The sequence below is a fragment of the Mizuhopecten yessoensis genome, unplaced genomic scaffold (genome assembly GCF_002113885.1).
Source record: "Mizuhopecten yessoensis strain PY_sf001 unplaced genomic scaffold, ASM211388v2 scaffold5133, whole genome shotgun sequence".
In the NCBI taxonomy this organism is placed as follows: Eukaryota; Metazoa; Mollusca; class Bivalvia; order Pectinida; family Pectinidae; genus Mizuhopecten; species Mizuhopecten yessoensis.
Window position 1 is genome coordinate 481,766 of NW_018405896.1, and position 21,612 is coordinate 503,377.

Consider the following 21,612-nt stretch of genomic DNA (forward strand, 5'->3'; position numbering starts at 1 on the left):
CAATACATACAATACATACAATACATGCAATACAATACATACAATACAATTCCAGCAATGTACAAACAGTATGGAGAGTGTAACCAATTAAGTGAATTGGTTTCTTTTTACATTTGCTGCTTTTATATATTTGGCCGAATTGACTTTTGTTTGTTTGTTATTTACATTTAAGGTCATTGGAGTGTATTGATAAACGGAAACAGGAAGTACATCCCTTGTTGAAAATCCAATGTAGGGAGACAGTATCACAATTTCCGCAAATTCTAATGTTTAATATTAAACTGATGAATATTGTATGTTTAATATTGACAATACAGTGTGTTCTCTCAATATTAAAGTATTTCAAAGCAATCCAGGCATTCATTCAGGTGTTTTTTTTATCAATGAGTCACATGTGTCAATTTTTTTGTACTTCAGGAAACCGGCTACCTATTTCACTACTGTGAAGTTTTTCAAGAACGATAGCTCTTACCTGCAATTACTATGTGTATATGGTTTTATTATAAAATGCCAATTTTTAATCGTTTATAGATAATTAATTTTACACAATTTCAGCGTTTTTGGAATTGATATACATTAATGCAATACTAATCTATGTCAGTATCATTTTGATTGACATTATTTTGCAAAACATTGCGTGTTTCATTTTTTTTTCAAAATTCACTCATTTTCACATAGATTTCCATTTAAAATCCTTACAATTCTGACAACCTATATTTTTTTTGTGGCAGAAATTTTTCTTTACTTCAAAGCAATATTACTAGAAAATTTGAAGAAATTCTACTGAGAAATGGCGACACAATCCTATTACCTTAATCACTTTTATCATTTTAAACATACTTGGTGTTTTTACATCGAAACTTTTCAAAAAGTTAACAGGCAAATCCGAATAACATGGACATTTCAACATAAAATGAAACTCATCTTCAACATCATTTAAATTACATACAGTACACAAGCCTCTAAGACTACTTCCAATATTTGACATCCACCTTTTTCTATATTTAAATTATGAGCAGATATCCCAATTTTTGTTATTTCTTTCAAATATTCTCTAGTTAACGGTTTTCTTAAGCAACGTTGTAAATCAAACTGGTTATAAAGATAGATATAGATATATCCGTTTGAAGATGTTCTTATACTTTGCATTCTTGTACATATATATGTATCAATAAGTCTTTATCTAATAACATCATACAAAAATGTAACACATATCATCATTTATTTCTGTTTCCCATATGTAACCTAGGCCAGTTCTATATACTGTAAATCATTTTTCATGTTCAAACCCCATTTATCCTTATTCTCTAACACATCTTTATAACATGCTTGCAAAATACAATTATTAGTCCTCTTTAACTTAATCCAATATTTAATAATTCTTAACTTTCTTACCAATGACAATGGATACCTCCCAAGTTCTAAATAAATCATAATATTACAAGTATTTTTCTTACGCCCAGCAGTCGTTTACAAAACAAAGTATGATTTTTTTTCAATATATGGGTGTTTATGAAAGACCAATATTTCAGAACCACAGCCTAGAATGCTGTTTACATACGTATCAAAAACTGATAATTGAGTTTCAATATTAAAATAGTTTTTTCCGACATACATTCATAACTGAGAACAAAGCATTTCTACCCTGATCTGCATTTTTTTGTTGTGTTTTTTTTCTTCTAAAGGTTCCATTGTAATTGAGTAAGATTCCTTGGTACTTAAATTCAGTCACAATTTCAAGTTGGCGACCATTGTATTTCCAACATTCATTATTTTTCAAAATACTCCCATTTCGAAACACAAAAATTTTGGTTTTATCCGTATTGACTGTTAGATTCGAATTTTTTGTGAATGATTCTAAAGAGTTGAACATATCTTGCAGACCCTCTGGCGTTTCTGAAAAATATCACCATATCGTCTGCGTACATCAAAAGGAACAAATAAAGTGTTTGAATTTCTATCGACTGACAGCTGTCAATTAAAAATTGCATTTCGCAATCATTAACATATAATGAAAACCATAATAATAAACCATTATGCTTAATACAACACTTAACACTACAATACAATGACCTTATTAGCTTAAATAACCTCCCATCAATGTCTTCTTCTATCAATTTGAACCACAAGTATAGTCTATCGACGAACTCAAAAGCCTTTGTATAATCAATAAAGCAACAATACGACCTTTGTTTTACGTTTTAGAGTGCGGTTAATCAGAGACTGAGAAGCACGTGAGGACACATACTACACAACTTTATGACGCTAGTATAGTTACGTCTAGGAACGAGTCTGGCGCCTGTCTTACGACAAACAACATAAAACATAGGAGAAATACAAAAAAATAATAATAACGTTTCAAATATCTTATACTCTGTAGCATTAGACTAAGTTACCTTAGTATCACATAAAACAAGCTAGATGGTTATATTAGAAATAAACTTATGGCACGGATCAGCAGGAGAACGGTTTGTACAGTGACCATGTCACAAAACCCTGACAGCGTAACAATAAAGAGAAGGCGGGGATATTTACAGACATCGTGTTAGAGGATATTTACAGACATCGTGTAAGAGGATATTTACATGCATCGTGTTAGAGGATATTTACATGCATCGTGTTAGAGGGTATTTACAGGCATCGTGTTAGAGGATATTTACCGACATCGTGTTAGAGGATATTTACAGACATCGTGTTAGAGGATATTTCTGGTCGTCATGTAGGAGGATATCTACAGACATCGTGTTAGAGGATATTTACAGACATCGTGTAAGAGGATATTTACATGTATCGTGTTAGAGGATATTTACATGCATCGTGTTAGAGGATATTAACAGACATCGTGTTAGAGGATATCTATGGTCGTCATGCAGGAGGATATTTACAGGCATGGTATTGGAGGACATTTACAGACATCGTGTTAGAGGATATTTACAGACATCATGTTAGAGGATATTTACAGATATTTTGTTGGAAAGAGAAGAACCAGGAGACAGGACCTGGGTCGGAGGTTGGATAGAGAGGGGAGGGGTTGGTAGTTAGTCAAATCTTCCCGATCTTATCAGGAAAAGCTGTGCAGCCTTGGCTAGTTTCATATTAACATTTGGTGAGATGTTGGGGTCACCTTTACAAAGAATATCTACATGTACGTTTATGTCGCCTTCGTACCATTCTAATTCGGTAATGAGTGTTCTTCGTAAATTAGAATACAAAGGACAAATAACGAAAAAATGATAACAATCTTCACAGGGATGCCACACCCGCAATCAGCTGAACCTATTATATTTGCTCTGAAAAGATCGTAATTGAATGAGCTAGCTCAATTTCTAAGACGACAAAGGAGTATATTTAATTTTCTGGGTCCATAGTCTACGAAATGCTTGCTAAACAAATTATTTACTATCATAGACTTTTTTACGTTAGACTTGAAAGAATTTAGTGAGGGTGAGTTTCTTAGTGTTGTTCAAGTTGTTCCGAATTCTTATGTGGAAGGAAAGAAAGAAAGTTTTGATAGTTGTAAACGGAAGTGCATTTCGCAAATTATATGGAGCTATATTTCAATATACATTGGTAATAAGTCAGTAAGAAATCCAGGTGCCATGTTATTTACTATAGAATAAAACAAGGAAAGTTTCCGAGCAACATTTATTTTCGAAAGGGGTAACCATTCGGTTTCTTGATCTAAGATTTTTTTAGTGAATGTGGGCAGCCCTGTGACTATTCTTGCAGCTTCTAGATGGATTTTTTTCTAGTAACAGGGCAGTTGTTTCACCGCAGTGAGTTATAAATGTTTAATACACTGCAATGTACGTTATAGATTAGGATATCAAAGTATGATATCAAATGTAATACAATGTAGTGGAAGGTTTTATTTGATATCCTTTGTATTTTGTATTCTCATTGCTAGTATCCCTTCATATGTTTTTGTTCAAAGCAACACTTTCTGTATTCCATGGTATGTGTACGGTGCAAAATATTAATGTTCATTATATATGCTTGTTGACTTATATGTAGACTTGTTCGCTTGATAATTGTCGACTTGTTGATAAATTACTAAATATGTCAACAAAAATAAATCGACTTATTAAAGTAAACAAATCTAGTTAAATGTCAACAAGCATATGCTAATTATATAGACTTAATCAGTGTCGACATAGTTTTAGTAAACTTCTGAAAGAAGTCGACAAGTTTTTTGTTGACCTGTGAAATTGAATATCAATAAGGCGACAAAAGTGAAGTAAACAAATCTACCTATAAGTCAACAAGCATATGTACATTATATAACTTAATTAAAGTCGACATCACTAGCTCAAGATTATTTAAGTGAACACATTTTTGTCAACTTCGTATGAACATGTAATTTTGTTTCACGTTTACATATTGCATTAAATCTCATAAAGAAGACAACAATTACCAAGTAAACCATGCCACATATGCATCGACAAGTTTACATACATTAAATTGACATAATAATATATAAAACAACACGATTTAATTTTGTTGAATTAAATTATGACGGGCATCATTTTAGGTAACGTAGTAAAAAAATCGAAATATTTAAGTTGACATTTTTAATGAAATATCAACAAATATAGACATAAAAGAAATAAACAAATTTACATATAAGTCAACAAATATATATATGACTTACATAGACATAATAACAAGTCTAGACCCTTATACGCCACCATATCTTTTTTTTAAATGTCACGCAGGGAAGAATGTCATATTTTTACATATTTATATACGAGACGCAGATTTCAGCGAGCAAATTACAGCGCGTTCGACAGTACTCATCTAACCAAACGGCATTATAGCTTCATAAGATGTGTTGTATTGTATACGTATTATAACGGAAGGATGCAGTGCAAATGTAAATACAGATATATATGTAAAATTATATTGATGTTTCTTTTTAATTCAAATTCGATGAGATGGCCCTTTGTTTGGTATTCCTGATTCCCATAGCCTACCGAAAAAGCTACGTTGTAATCGCATCTGTTTTGTCGAGATGTACTTGACTGAGACATACGTAAGGTTTCCTGTTATTAATGGTATGTTCTATTTTTATAAAAGATGTTATGCCTCATTTCCTGAAAAGACAAAGATGGAAAGCTTGTACGATATGGATGATAGTTTCTCTCGGGATTACAATTTTTTTTTCTCTGTAGTAAACATTCACAGCAGCTGTCAAATAATATTACGAACAAGGTCGTATTAAGTGTAAATACGTATTGCCTGTCATCCTCATACCCCTCATATAACACAAGGTTCACAGTAATCCAGCTACATTGTATATAAATCACCCGAACAGTCAGATCAACAGTTTCCTACCCACACCTAAATCATTTACAAAACGAAATTAATCAATGTCACGGAAAAGCTTCATTTAGTCGCTGTAGCGTTTGTAGAACCCGAGACAAATCCGTACAAATTCCTACTTCAATCGCATTGATTGTCAAACAAAACTGACGGAATCAGATATCCGCTATCGATCTTATTAATAGAAAACACCAACTTTCCCTGAAAAAAAGACATAAGTGATAAAATGATTCTATCTTTAACCTTAGTCTCTATACCTTGAGTCTCCAAAACCTTAGTCGTGTCAATAAACGTACTCTCTAAATCTTACTGCCAACATAACCTAGATATCTCTACCTCAGTCTAAATGACCTAAGTCGATCTACTTTAGTCTAATTGTTAAGACATAATAACATAAACTTTGTCTACCTAAATAATTACAACCGTAGCCTTTATATTTTTCCTCAATAGCCGTATTCATTTTGCCTTAGTCTCAAGAACCGAACTCTCGATAATCTTAGTCGCTCTCTTTTGGTCGTAATAATCTTAGTTGCCATACCTTGTCTTCAATATCCTAAGTCGTCTCGATTACCTAAGTCTCTCTACCTCAACCGGGTTGTCTGTATTTTAATTTAACGTTTTCGGGAATAAATCCTGGTTGACCTGTAAATGTTTATCCATTGCAAGGTTTTGTAAAGGCTCGCCTGAAAGCAGGATCAAATTAAAAGATCCGACCTTATTTCATAAACGAACAACTCTAGGCCAACCAGTTTAACCGTTTGGATCGCGATAATCGAAAGCGGCCCAGGTCTAAATAACCTAAGTCTCTCAACCTTAGCCTCTCAACCTAAGTCTCTTTACCTTGGTCTCACTAATCTTAGCCTCTCAACCTTAGTCTCTCAACCTAAGTCTCTTTACCTTGGTCTCACTAATCGTAGCCTCTCAACCTTAGTCTCCCAACCTAAGTCTCTTTACCTTGGTATCAATAATCTTAGTCTCTCAACCTAAGCCTTTTTACCTTGGTCTCAATAACCTTAGTCTCTCAATCTTAGTCTCTAGACCTAAGTCTCTTTACCTTGGTCTCAATAACCTTAGTCTCTCCACATTGGTGTCAGTAATCTCAGTCTCTACTTAGTCGAAATGACATAAGTCTTTAATTAGTCTCAGTGATGTTAGTCTTCACTGCTGTGTGATGGACTGACCATATTACCCACTTAGAGTGTGCAGTCGTTAAGTGCTGATGGACGAATCTGAACATAGATTGTCTCTCACAAACTGACTTTTCGTTAGGATTGTAATTTGATCATAAAATGACGAGTTTATTACAATACTTCTATGCATGCTTTGTAATTATAGAGCCGTAAATACTTTTATCTTGTCTAACGAGTTGGTGTTCGTATCGTCTACAAAACATTGGAAGCACATATTATCTGTTATGCCAGATTTCAGGTTTAAAAATAAATATTTTTCCATTGAAAATGCTGAGCAATATAATTGAGAACCTTCTAATGTAATTCCTTGGTAATATGTTCAAACGTACCTTCGGATAAGCTTATGTGGATCAAACTATTTAAAATATCCTGAAAAACCACCTAGCTGCGGACTTTCAGTTCACCTTTAATTGACTGTTGAGAGGTCCGACATATGTTGCAGTGTGAGCTGGCTAGATTGATTTCTGTAATTAGCAGGGTAAGTGACGGAGCTCGAGTCATACAGTCAAACTAGCTGATGAATTTAACTGTACAGGATTCCACTGGGAAGGTTTATCGACAATAATCACTATCGATTTGTATACTTCTAACCTTAACATTTTTCTTAGCCATTGATTGCGATAGATATTCTGTAGCGGCACGGCTACTGTGGCTGAGGAATAGAGAAGCATTTCTTCTCTATCACCTTATCCCCGTCTTATCTTACAATACTCATTACAGTAATCAGCAGAATAAATACAGTTGTGTCACTTGATTGACCAGGCAGACTAGGTTTGGTAGTTACAGCAGACAATTGGATAACATAATTAATTGGTAAAGCACGTTCTGTTATTACGGCGGCGATCATGCTGACATTGGACTGCCCACTTAGTCGACCTGATCCCTATAGCCAGTGCTCCAGACAGATTCACTGCCAATTGAATCACTGTTTATCTGCGATTGCGATAATTTGTATTTGTTTTTTAGATAGTCGGACAACTTTTACAACGAAACAACCGCTTATTTTTTTTTTATCTAGCTACATAACGAACCGATAAAACAAGAATTAGAAGGGTGACCAGGTAAATGCACTCACAGTTCAAGTATCTACGTGATTAAATTCCAAAGACGATATTTAATAAAGAAGAAATACTGCAACATTACAAATGGTCAGTGAGCCTTTAGCTGAACCATCCTGTGGTCTTTGGTGCCGATATTGCGTGCATGGCTAATTATGGAGTCCATTACCACCAAAATGTGGAAGATGAAATACTTTGTCGTTTATATCAGGATATTAGAGAGGAGTTGAATGTATCTATACATAATGCCATAGATATTTTTAGCAGTCCAATTATATTTATATGTTTATAGATTTTGACCTTCCTCGATAGACATTGAGACACATACTTTTTAGGTATTGCCATTGTGATCTCAACTATAAATGTTCATTACTGCATTTAATCAGGAATTTTCATGAGATTAAAATTGGATATGATACAACGCCGACCGGAGATTATCTTCACACATTACCCGAGCTATTGATACCAAATACTACCATGTCGGGGTTTGAGTTGAATGACCCCTAACCTTTGTCACGTAAGGGTCATTTTGTTAAGTGATGGTGTTCCGGTCACGAGATAAATAATTCACGTCAATTAGCTGAGTATGCGATTGTCTTAACTAAGTAAAAATTAAATCGCTCTATCAACGAGTCACCACGAGACATCTTTATTGTCATATACATATACAGTGTACATGTACACAACTGTTACTTATTTTTCAATCAAAAGTGTACTGTAAAAGCTATGTACTGAGAAACAACGAGGGCTTAGGCTACTTTTGTGTATAGACTGGATTGTCTGCTTAGTTCCGCTTCTCTCCGCTCGGCTACGCTCTTTGATACTTAAAAGTCAAGGCCACCATCAGGTGCACTGACTGCTCATTACAATGGTTCGGCTTCGAATTCTCTCTTTCTTACATTCGAAACGTGTCTGGGATGAAGCATCGGCAGGAATTGAGAAGCATTCAGCACGGTAAACGTATTGAAATCATTTTGAAAACGTTAAATTTCAAACTTGATGGTTTCTTACATGTAGGTCGTATCAACTAAGGAATGATATGTTGTAGATTGTAGATTTGACCGCCAAAATTAGCAGACACACCTTTGTAAAGAAATATCCCCCTGTTGGGAAATGTTTGCAAATCCTAAAACGGCAGTTGTATTTTCGAAGCGGAACCAGGCAGAGAGTAGAAAACCCACTACAGGCAATCAGATATATAATTGTGAGTTTTTTTTCAAACATCCGGATCACTTTGCCGTGGATTAGTGCCATCATTGACATTCAAAGTGAGGTGGTCGGGTGGCGCAGTGGATAGCGAACTTACCTTTCACCAAGGCGGCCGGGATTCGATTCCCCGATCGGACGTGAAAAGGTATGGGGTCACCTGCCCAATCACGTGAGTTTTCTCTGGGTACTCCGGTTTCCTTCCTTATTAAGATCCCGCGCGCGCTAATATCTGGGCCAACATCTGATTAATATGATTTGTAAAAACTTATGTCATAATTGTTGTAAAAGAAATGTTTATATATTGAAAGTGAGGCGGATTAACATTGATTTCGGGGTCACGCTATTGTTAATGACGCCATTTCAAGACGCGTCGGGGTCATTAGGAGTCAATGACGTCATCTTTTAGATGCAGTATAGCTAAAGATTGTTAAGGTTTATTTCACAGACGTGATAAGCCTCACGCCGTAAGAACTACACGTACACGGTGTTGGTTGGTGTTACTCCTTAAATGTCTCTTTCCTCATGGTCAAATTGCCCTCTTGTCTGCCATTGTTGATTACTGCGCATGTCAACAGGACAAGATGAACACACAGGCTACGTCATTGATCACTGGGGTCTTAATGACACCCTCCTGGTCCCTATAATTATCTTGGGTTGTCGTACGTTTGACTCTAGGCTGTAAATTCCAATCATCTTGGTTTCCTTTTAAGCGTCTCTTGGAGTGAGGCCGAGTTCAAACTCGCGATATTACGTTTCTCAGTGCGTGTTACATTGTATGAGAGACTTCCAGGAACTATCTAGTTGAGGGAGAAGTTTGTAAGTATTGCAGCAGTCATACTGTGTGAGTGGTATTATAAGTCAGTAGGTTGATACCGTTCCGTGACAACAGATACATCAAGAGGTCTGTTTGTTCTCGAAACACCGGTGCTGATATTGATCGTACGAAGGAGTGAAAACGACCAGTTTGATCTGTATCGCTGGTGATGAACCGCGTTTAACGAAGGTGATAGCGAGATAGGGGCTACATGAGTGGGACGTGACAGGCAGAACAAAGATAGAAAGATGGAGAAAACAGATAATGCGGACAAATCAAGATGAAAGAGAAATCACATGGAAAGACCGTCTTGGATCAGCTTCACTAAAACAGCACTATAGGTGGTCTGGGAAATAAAAATAAAATGATAATATTCAAATGCAAGATAAAAGTTAATGGCTATTGTATTTAACTGAAATATGAGTGATATTGGTGCACATGTTTGCATGAGTTGCCATTAATGGCTGGTGCAGTGTGTAGGCTTCCGTGATATAGCCGATAGGAATCGATTACCTAATCTCAACCCGAAACCTTATTGTTGATGTGTTTCAATCTTTAATCACGCCACGAAAACGGTGAAAGGACGCAGAACGAGATAAACAGCATATATAACAATAATATGTGACATTGTTTCTGCGACAGTGTGTCATTTTTGGTATATGTTAGCGTGCGTTGTTAATAAATATCTTTTGTTTGCTCGTTTTTAAAATTAACAGTCCGTGTTCAAGTAAGTGTCTTTCTCTGCAAGTTTCATTTTATATAGAATTCTGCTCTTGAACAAATAAATTGTCTTGTAAAACCAAAAATTATGTTGTAGAATGTTTATGTGTGACGTTCCGATGACTAGTATGATGCGTAAGTATGACCAGTGAAGCGTACGAGCATTGAGAAAATCGACGTCGGTGTACGAAATGACGAATCGAATCGACAAATCGATTCGGCTACTCTTTGTTTAATCGACGTCGATTTTATATTGCAAACTCGTACATATTTTACACCTTTGCGTACAAACGCCTCAGTGATCATTTGTCTGACGAAGGTGACAAGGTACGTAATGTACTAGTCATCAAAACGTCACAAATAAACAGTTACTGGTTGTGCTACATAACCTTTCTACAATCCATTCCTACCACCAGAAGAAACTGTTTACACAAGTGATATCGTTAAAATAAATTTCGTATCAAATGACGACAGGACAACCATCTCATGCATTGTTAGCGTCTCAAGGATCCCCACTGAAAACACTGTAAATAAGTAGTGGACACAGTGTCTTCCCGGCTATGATTGAAGCTTTGATAAATAATTCCTGAGATGAAAACCCTACCGTCCGGGACCTTCATGAGATACACTAGTGACAAAGATGAAATACACGAAATATAATCGTCACCGGGGCTAGCCGAGATTTGAACATTGGACTTCAGATTATACTATCGCTCTACCTAATTGTACTACCGGGTCAACGGAAGTGTTCTGGTCAAAGTGCGCTACAGTCATATCCAAGCGGGCGGAAGTGAAGGGGGAGGGGCTGTAGGGACAGGGATTCTGAAACACATTACCCTACACTAGGTTATACACCAAACAGACACATATGAGAGTGCCACGTGTTTCCTGTGCCACAAGTGGATCCACCATTTTCCATTTTTGAAATTCTGATTACATGTGCACCTTTCATCCTTTGTCAATGTCCGGGCGTTGTTGTCAATGTTCGGGTGTTGTTGTCATCGTTCGGGTGTTGTTGTCAATGTTCGGGTGTTGTTGTCATTGTTCGGGTGTTGTTGTAATTGTTCGGGTGTTGTTGTCAATGATCGGGCGTTGTTGTCAATGTTCGGGTGTTGTCATTGTTCGGGTGTTGTTGTCATTGTTCGGGTGTTGTTGTCAATGTTCGGGTGTTGTTGTCAATGTTCTGATGTTGTTGTCAATGTTCGGGCGTTGTTGTCAATGTTCGGGGGTTGTTGTCAATGTTCTGATGTTGTTGTCAATGTTCGGGTGTTGTTGTCATCGTTCGGGTTTTGTTGTCAATGTTCGGGTGTTGTTGTCAATGTTCTGGTGTTGTTGTCAATGTTCGGGGGTTGTTGTCAATGTTCTGATGTTGTTGTCAATGTTCGGGCGTTGTTGTTATTGTTCGGGTGTTGCTTTCATACATCAGGGATATGTTTGACAGTCACGTGCCACATAAAATGTATCATTAATGATGTACAACTTGTTTTGGGGTTTGGGATATCAACATTTACGGTACACAAGTCCTTCTTTTCTCTGATTATACAATCCACTTTATAACCATGTCTACTGAGCGTATATACTGCATGCAACTAATAATTCTATAATGGAAATGTTTTATTTATGTTTTGGTGTAACCGCCTTATCCACATAACCGTTTCACTCAAGGACAGTGACTACTCGGTCTAAAGCCGCAAAGGATACAAGCCTGTCTTAAGAGTCTCAAGATCTAGAAAAATGGAAATTGGTCGGCGATTTTCCCATTTGTCTGATACCGGCTATATACCATTTGTAACGATAGTGAAATCTAACAATGGCGGGCTCACTGGTCCGCTATTACTATGCGTGACACATGGCCGTATCGGTCTCCTTTTCTACGGTAATTAGAAAGTCCCTCTCGGACAAGGTCGACACTCGGTATAAACCGCCTAAAGTGAAATAACACATTACACTACAATTCACTTTATCAGTTTTCAACAAGGACTGTTAAAGACAGTGACGAATGGTATGACTAACAGACAAAGACGGATACGGTCGTAACGATTCCGGGATATGGCTTATGTCACCATCGTTGAGACCGATCATTCGGATGTGACATTCTTTTTATGCAACAAACACCTAGTTTAGTTTGATTCATTTCTTACTGACATAGTTCTGAGTGTTTTAAATTTGATAAAAAAACAGGCATGTGGTTAAAAATTAGCTAAATACTGTCTAGGAGATGGAGTATCATCAAAACAGTTAGTTTAGGAATGTTCGTAGACAACGAATGTTCCCTGTGCTTTTTTCTCAAGCGGAAGTTAGTATAGTGCTACACTTTGTATATTGCCAACGCAATTACTATTTACAAACTTTATTTATTTTACAACAATTATGAAACACGTTGGTTCAACTTAATTTAATCACTCTTGTTGGCCCGGATGTTAGCGCGCGGGTGCGTGGGTGAAAACTCACGTGGTCGTGCATGTGACCCCATACCTTTTCATGTCTGATCGGGGAATCGAACCCCGGTCTCCTTGGTGAAAGGCAAGTGCGCTATCCACTGCGCCACCCGACCAACCGCAATCAGTAGGCAACACATACATTAATGTATGTTAACGTACACCAAATCAGAAGTCGTCTCAATTCATCTATCAGGGGAGGCAACCCATGTTAAAGACAGTCGTTGCATCTTACATTTAACTACATTTATGATGCAGGGAAATTCGATTTTGAGAAAAAACCCAACAAAATCTTTTAAAATTGAAACGAATTAAATGGCAGCATTTTTAGATTAAATATGGACTTTGTATGAAATTCAAAATGTTACTGTTTTTTAATATCAAAGGCCTAATAGGGTGTTAGCAACATAGATAAGCAAACTTGCCCATATATTAAGGCTATTTAGTGTTTGTCGATGTCGTTGCTGTTCTGTAAGGATCATAAGACTAATGGAATTAATCACTCTTGTACGATGTAGACAGGTTAATCTAAACCCGAGGGCGATATTTTGTGACGTTCAGAACGAGGCTTAGCTGAGTACTTAACATTAAAAATATATTCCAGATGGTTGAGATATCGGAATCTGTATCACACAGGACTGACTGGTGATTTTTTTCGCACACTTTTCTACCGACAAAAGTGAACTCCATGCCTCGCGCCATCATCACGGGATGTGTGAAATGTGTGATAAATTGATGACGCTACCGTGTTCTACTACATGAAGTGATGACGCGACTGTGACGTTTACTTAAGAATTAACTTGAAATTATTTTTCATGTTATGGAGCTCTAGCACAAAAAAGGGAGTGTACTCTAAATAAACCGGGAAGCGGTTTATGATGAGAGTACACTCCGTTTTTTTGTGTTATAGCTCCATAACATGAAAAGCATATTCAAGTTAATCCTTATAATTTAATCTTCTATACACAATCCATGTGGAAATCCACTTTTATTGATGGACTTTTTTCTTTTAGAAATTATTGCGCTGCTGTATCAGCCAATCAAAAGCGACGTTTCAAACGGCCACGTCATTTTTTTTACGTTATGGACTGATAACATAAAATTTTAAGCCAATGAAAATGCTTGTAACAAGCAAGATTGAATTATATAATAATAACACCTGTAAACTATACGTCTTTCCAACGTCAACAATATTGGTCAAAATTATGTTTATTTCTCCTCCGACAATGGGAATGGACCTGTGGAGTGTTGGAGGAAAACAATGAATCTGCTTTCTTTTATATAACAGTGCAGTATTCATTTTTCAACGTTCATCAAACCTCCAATTGAGGAAATGATCTCAAGTAGTGTTTTGTAGGTAAGAAAATTATACTCACGTGTAACTTAACCTGAGTAGATACGTCTGCTGATATCGAACCTGTAAAGAAAGCGAAGAACATAAAGACACTTGTATTCAAAGCTACTAATATTGCAATCAAAGTCAGGATATCATTTCAATGTGATAATATTAAGATTTGATAGGACTTGCTACACGTAACATTACAAGATGGTTTTATAAATATTTGAATGACAATTTCCTTTCTAACGATTTTCCGAGTTGTCCAGATAAACGAAATATTTATGTATTGGAAACTCGCTCCGATAATATATATGGTGCGAGTAACGTTGTATGGAACTTCTTGTGTTCATAACCGTCAATCGTATTTTAATTAGATTATATATTTCTTCAAAAACGAAGTACATGATATGATAACATAAGAAAACAGTCCTGTATGATAAAATAAGTTTTTTTTATCTCCGGTTTATTTTTTATAATTATAAGATTTAGACAAGCTTCGATTGGTGAGTTACAAGTGGACATTGTAAATATCGGGATCAGCTTTGTAGACTGCGCTAACACAACAGTATCGGGGACATCTGGGCTTCGTTTATCTTTAGATTACGATGGTAACCCAGTCTATGTCCCACGTGTTCTAAATGTATGACGTCATACCCAATGGCACACACCACAGAAATGACGGACTACAATTAATTATCACTGGACAGGAAGACACAAGAGCAGAACCACATCGCTGGTGCAAAGCTGTGCATCTGTTTCACGGTACACCAATGCTATTTATGTTACATGTACCTCCCTTTGGTTCTCATTCAAATGAATTTGATATAACATCCCATTTTTATTATTATTCAATTATCTGTCCATCTTTTGCAAATGCTAAATGAGATGAAAGAACTGGGTTTGCGTTTGTTTTATCAGAATATATTTTGTATAGATTTTATATGCGATGTAAAGTAGGAAGTCGGCAACAGGCAAAGTCTATGGAATCCCTCTCGTTAGGAAGCACATACTTTTCGACGTATTGTTTACAATATCCTCGAGTCCATCAAAAACAGTTCCGTTTTGGTGTACTATATGGAATCCGATTGTTCACCCTGTGGAATGTCTAACCTTCTCGTTCTCTAGTCCTGCTTATACTGTACCACCTACAATTACCTCATTTGAACAACATTCACACATTCAGGCGGATAATTCGATGCTAGTAGATTATTCCGGAGAATAATCTCTTTTGGGTATAAACACAATCGACCATTGATCCATGGCTACCTCTATATAGGGATGTAGACGTATAACAGGCCAGTGTATGGAGAGTTATAGAGAGTGACAATCACTCCAGTCACTTTCAACTTTAAAAAGGTGCAGACTTCATGTGTATTGCAATGACCTTTACCGTGACAGTGCACGCGCCGTTGTGCCAAATATGTGAAGTCACTGCTATTTTCGTAAACGCCAATTCGTTGAATGGTTTTCGTATAAAAATGATTTTTAATGTTGTTATGATAATTATCAAAACATTGGTTGATTCATTGAAAGGGTTATCGGGAAGAAGTTTCTGAAACTATGTTTTGTGGTGCAGCGAGCTCCAAACAATGTGCATGCAATGCGTCCTTTCGTCAGACATCAGTACGATTTATATAGGAGAATAAGTGTCAAGAAAAAGAGTGTTTCTCGAATTATATAATAAATGGAATCTAACACTCGTGTTCATGTAATATTGAATTTATTGAACGAGTTTATTAATTTCATATGAAATTAATAAACGAGTTAAATAAATCCAATATTATCTCGTGTCAGATCCTCTCTTTATATATTTTTCAATAATAAGCGTACATGTACAATGCCAAATCCTATTTATGACGGCTATAGAATGGTTGTTGGCTCAGACTGCTTTTGATGGATTTTCGCTTGAGCCTAACGATGTTTTGGTAATATACTAATACAGTACACTACTCTTTATGTTGAGACTGCTGTATGCTGTATTGTTTTTATGTGTCGTTCCAATGGTGAAGAAGTGGAAAACCTCTGTGGTAGCTCGGTAAACCTCTGTGGTAGCTCGGTAAACCTCTGTGTCTGTGGTAGCTCGGTAAACTTTTGTGGTAGCTCGATAAACAATTGTGGTAGCTCGGTAAATATTTGTGGTAGCTCATCAGTAAACCTCTGTGGTAGCTCGGTAAACTTATGTGGTAAACCTCTGTGGTAGCTCAGTAAACCTTTGTGGTAGCTCGGTAAACCTTTGAGGTAGCTCGATAAACCTCTGTAGCAGCTCGGTAAACCTCTGTGGTAGCTCGGTAAACCTCTGTGGTAGCTCAGTAAAATACTTTGGTAGCTCGGTAAACCTCTGTGGTAGCTCGGTTAACCTCTGTGGTAGCTCGGTAAACCTCTGTGGTAGCTCGATAAACCTCTGTGGTAGCTCAGTAAAATACTTTGGTAGCTCAGTAAACCTCTGTGGTCGCTCGGTTAACCTCTGTGGTAGCTCGGTAAACCTCCGTGGTAGCTCGATAAACCACTTTGGTAGCTCGGTAAACCTTTGAGGTAGCTCGGTAAACCTCTGTGGTAGCTCGGTAAACCTCTGTGGTAGCTTGGTAAACTTCTGTGGTAGCTCGGTAAACCTTTGTTGTAGCTCGGTAAACCTTTGTGGTAGCTCGGTAAACCTCTGTGGTAGCTCGGTAAACCTTTGTGGTAGCTCGGTAAACCTCTGTAGTAGCTCGGTAAACCACTTTGGTAGCTCGATAAACCACTTTGGTAGCTCGGTAAACCTTTGTGGTAGCAGCTCGGTAAACCTCTGTGGCTCGGTAAACCTCTGTGGTAGCTTGGTAAACTTCTGTGGTAGCTCGGTAAACCTTTGTTGTAGCTCGGTAAACCTTTGTGGTATCTCGGTTTACATCCGTGGTAGCTCGGTAAACCTTTGAGGTAGCTCGATAAACCTCTGTGGTATCTCATTGTATATGATGTTTCATCTCTTTGCTTTCCACTGTTTCATCATTTTGCTTACTTGCTTACTTTGGCATTGTTTCGTTTTTGCATTATTTTCGGGTTTTCGCCTTTTTGTTATTTTGCTCTGTCACTTGGTCGTCTTCTTGTGGACAAGAACAAGAAAAAAGAAGAAATGACACGTACAAATTGTATGGGGCGAACGCTGTAGAGGATATCTGTCTTGATAAGGGCGTGTTAAACATAAAGTTCAATTCTGTAAATTGAAATTCCTGTCAATGTCTTCAATACACTTTCTAATACAGTACATTATTTTCTTCATCAAATGAGTTCGCTCGTGTATTTCGCCTTTTCCCGGTCAGAATGTCACTTATTCCCCAGGGCATGTCACATCGTTAGGCACATCTACTGCTGTACTGGTATGTATCTAATATGTGTGAATAAGATTATGTCCTCTGGATAGTGCACTTGCCTTTCACCAAGGCGGCCGGGGTTCGATTCCCCAATCTGATGTGGAAAGGTTGGGGTCACCTGCCCGATCACGCGGGTTTTCTCCGGGTAATTCGGTTTCTTACCACACTGACATAAGTTGAAATAACTTGTTCCATAATTGTTGAAAAATAAATAAAGTTATATATTCGAATTTTAACAAAAGCAGATTTCATGCACACAAAGAGTCCATTTAAGGTGAACATGAATTATAGCTCAATAAACAAAATATGATATCAGTATTTTTAAACGTTAAAATAAGTGAGTCATTTATGGCAATGAGTAAGATGTTCTAAGCATGGTGATATCGATTCAGGATAAATGCCTGCACTGCATTCCAGACATTAAATGACCAATACGTGAATTATCATCTCGCTTCGACGTAGAAGACATTTTCTATTCTTAAAAGTAAACATCGTTTTGTGCATGCTCAGGTGGTTGGGGGTGCGCCAACAACTGGAACTAATACGTATAGCGATACAATTAAGGATTTCGTGATTATTAATTAAAAACGCCAAGAAAACCTTGGATCATAGAAAGCTAACTTAATTAAAAAGCAATTTCAAGAACACCACTGTCGTACCAGTGTGTGATCCTGAGGTGTTTCTATGTAGTGGCTAGTCCCGACGTTAATACACTATGTACTGTAAATACAGAAATGACAATATATCCCACGTCGTTCTCACTACTTTATCTAAAAGCAACGTCCAAGAATGTGAAAAGAAGTATATTTAGTATGACGCACTTTTCGTCCTGTTTTCGATCGTTTTACTAGAGAAAAAAAAGATTTTGTTGACAGCTTTCCAAAGCCAGAGACAGGGTTGTGATAAACACGTGTTCCGACCCTAAATGAAGTTCGCCCTAACTCTGGAAACACGAAATTATGGCAACCTATTGTAAAATATTATAAAATAGTGTTTAAACAAACGGGTAGAGAACTGATGAGACTGACGAAGCTTTTGGATGGTCTGATCGTCACACGTGTTTGGCACCAGTCCAGGGACGTCACGTGGGACGTCGTGTGCATTAAACCTATAACGACAACTGGAGCTACATTTACACGGTTAGTAAGACGAGTGGTACAGACAACGTCATTATAAATAATAAAAAAGAAAAGAACTAGATGCCCATTTTATTATATTGAACAATACTTTTTGTTTTATTTTAATGGAAAAACATGATATGGTGATTCTACAAGTAAAGAAAGATATTTCAGTTTTAAAAATGATTTGCAAATACCAGTAAAACTTGATTTCTGAAAAATATTTTCATATGTAATTAAATATGATTTCCTTTTCTAGTTAATAAATTTTAACACTGAGGTATGATTAAAAAAGGACCCCCACACCTTTACTTTCCATATAAATTGAACAGATTATTTATGTCATCTTCTCTATGTCAGAGTACATAACGTCAACTTGTTTCAGGCATTGCCTTTTTCATATCAAATATCGTCGTCACTTTCTTAAAAAATATAGTGACATTACGATATTCGGTTGATTTTTCCCCCCGAAGATTTTAAATGCAGAATCTGTGTTCTTCGATGAAGCGTCTTGGGTTTTATTTGGTCTTTGGTACTTTAGGAGATCGACCAACAGCCTAAATTTATTTTGCCCATTCTGATAAATCGTACTATGCGTTGTATCCAACATGTTCCAACGTAAATTGAAGCTAGCAGTGAAAACACCAGCGTCTTCAATATCGACCAGATAAGGACCAAGTCACCCAAAAGACGTCGATAGATATAGAACAAAATCTTCTTGTATGACCTTGACTCAAAATAAATTTCCGAAGATCACTTAGGGATATCCATAAAACGTTTGTACATTTAGGAAAATTTCAATAAATCTATAAAAAAAAGGATATTTAAAACATTTGAAGTCGATATCAAAATTAAGAAATGCTACGTACCCAAAAAGCGTAGTTGTACAGTACTGTATGTGTACTGTAAATATGGTAACAATATGTACACTGTTGTTGAGCAGTACTATTGTGTGTACAACAATATGTACACTGTTGTTATACAGTACTCTATGTGTACTGTAAACACTGTAACAATATGTACACTGTTGTTATACAGTACTCTATGTGTACTGTAAACACTGTAACAATATGTACACTGTTGTTGTACAGTACTCTATGTGTACTGTAAACACTGTAACAATATGTACACTGTTGTTGTACAGTACTCTATGTGTACTGTAAACACTGTAACAATATGTACACTGTTGTTGTACAGTACTCTATGTGTACTGTAAACACTGTAACAATATGTACACTGTTGTTGTACAGTACTCTATGTGTACTGTAAACACTGTAACAATATGTACACTGTTGTTGTACAGTACTCTATGTGTACTGTAAACACTGTAACAATATGTACACTGTTGTTGTACAGTACTCTATGTGTACTGTAAACACTGTAACAATATGTACACTGTTGTTATACAGTACTCTATGTGTACTGTAAACACTATAACAATATGTACACTGTTGTTGTACAGTACTCTATGTGTACTGTAAACACTGTAACAATATGTACACTGTTGTTATACAGTACTCTATGTGTACTGTAAACACTATAACAATATGTACACTGTTGTTGTACAGTACTCTATGTGTACTGTAAACACTGTAACAATATGTACACTGTTGTTATACAGTACTCTATGTGTACTGTAAACACTATAACAATATGTACACTGTTGTTGTACAGTACTCTATGTGTACTGTAAACACTGTAACAATATGTACACTGTTGTTATACAGTACTCTATGTGTACTGTAAACACTATAACAATATGTACACTGTTGTTGTACAGTACTCTATGTGTACTGTAAACACTGTAACAATATGTACACTGTTGTTATACAGTACTCTATGTGTACTGTAAACACTATAACAATATGTACACTGTTGTTATACAGTACTCTATGTGTACTGTAAACACTATAACAATATGTACACTGTTGTTATACAGTACTCTATGTGTACTGTAAACACTATAACAATATGTACACTGTTGTTATACACTACTCTATGTGTACTGTAAACACTATAACAATATGTACACTGCTGTTATACAGTACTCTATGTGTACTGTAAACACTGTAACAATTTGGACACTGTTGTTGTACAGTACTCTATGCGTACGGTAAACATTGTTACCATATTTGAAGACACATTCTGTTATCATTTAATAATCGCTGTTATTTATAAACAAAATTCTTTCACACCTTAGTGCAATACAAATGATCTTCAAACACAGTACTCGTAGAAAACATGTATTGTCAGCCTGCAGTAATGACACACCAATAAGAGGTGCGGTATTGTTCATGATATTGAGGTACAAGATCACCATTGCCTGTCTTTGTTTTGACTCATCGGCTCGTATATAACCAAGTCTCACGTGAAATATGATTTAAAAGATTGATCCTGAGACGTGCCTTCACCTGGCCGTAAATCGACAGGTTATATGTAAAAGTGACATTACCGGGAAGGCTGGCGTCACAAGCTACGCCAGCTCTATGAGAGCTGAGTATGGTCGGCGCTGGCATTAAATTTAATTACCGCAATGTACCTCACGGAGGGTCGAGACACCAAATGCTGACTTTACACGATAAGGAGTTCGAAAACACACGAGTAAATTTCAATTTCCTCCTTTTGTTGTTTACTTCTGCTTATTTAGTTCGCACTTTAGGAAGAGAAATCATGGACATATATATCTTCTCCAACTGGAGACCCGCACCAGGTCTGATAACACGATGTAAACGGTGCCCTCATTTCAACACAAACCTATTAATATTGGCACTGACTTAAAAAGGAAAGGAAAACAAATGTCATCAGGCCTTTTTTTTTTTTATCTGCGTCCTGTTGAGGGACGTATGGGGTATGTTACAACGTGGGACGTGTTGAGGGACGTATGGGGTATGTTACAGCGTGGGACGTATGGGTCATGTTACATCGTGGGACGTATGGGTTATGTTACAGCGTGGGACGTATGGGTCATGTTACATCGTGGGACGTATGGGTTATGTTACAGCTTGGGACGTATGGGTCATGTTACATCGTTGGACGTATGGGTTATGTTACAGCTTGGGA

At 36.7% G+C, this 21,612-nt stretch overlaps 1 protein-coding gene across 1 annotated transcript in view; it reads right to left on the bottom strand.

Moving 5' to 3' along the window:
* Nucleotides 1-14,170, bottom strand: part of LOC110450221 (ras-like protein 3) — a 32,960-nt gene extending 18,790 nt beyond the window's left edge. Inside the window, exon 1 of the mRNA XM_021497587.1 lies at nucleotides 14,128-14,170. The gene's annotated coding sequence lies outside the window, so the exon portion shown is untranslated. The remainder of the gene's footprint in view (nucleotides 1-14,127) is intronic.
* Between the last annotated feature and the right edge of the window lie 7,442 nt (nucleotides 14,171-21,612).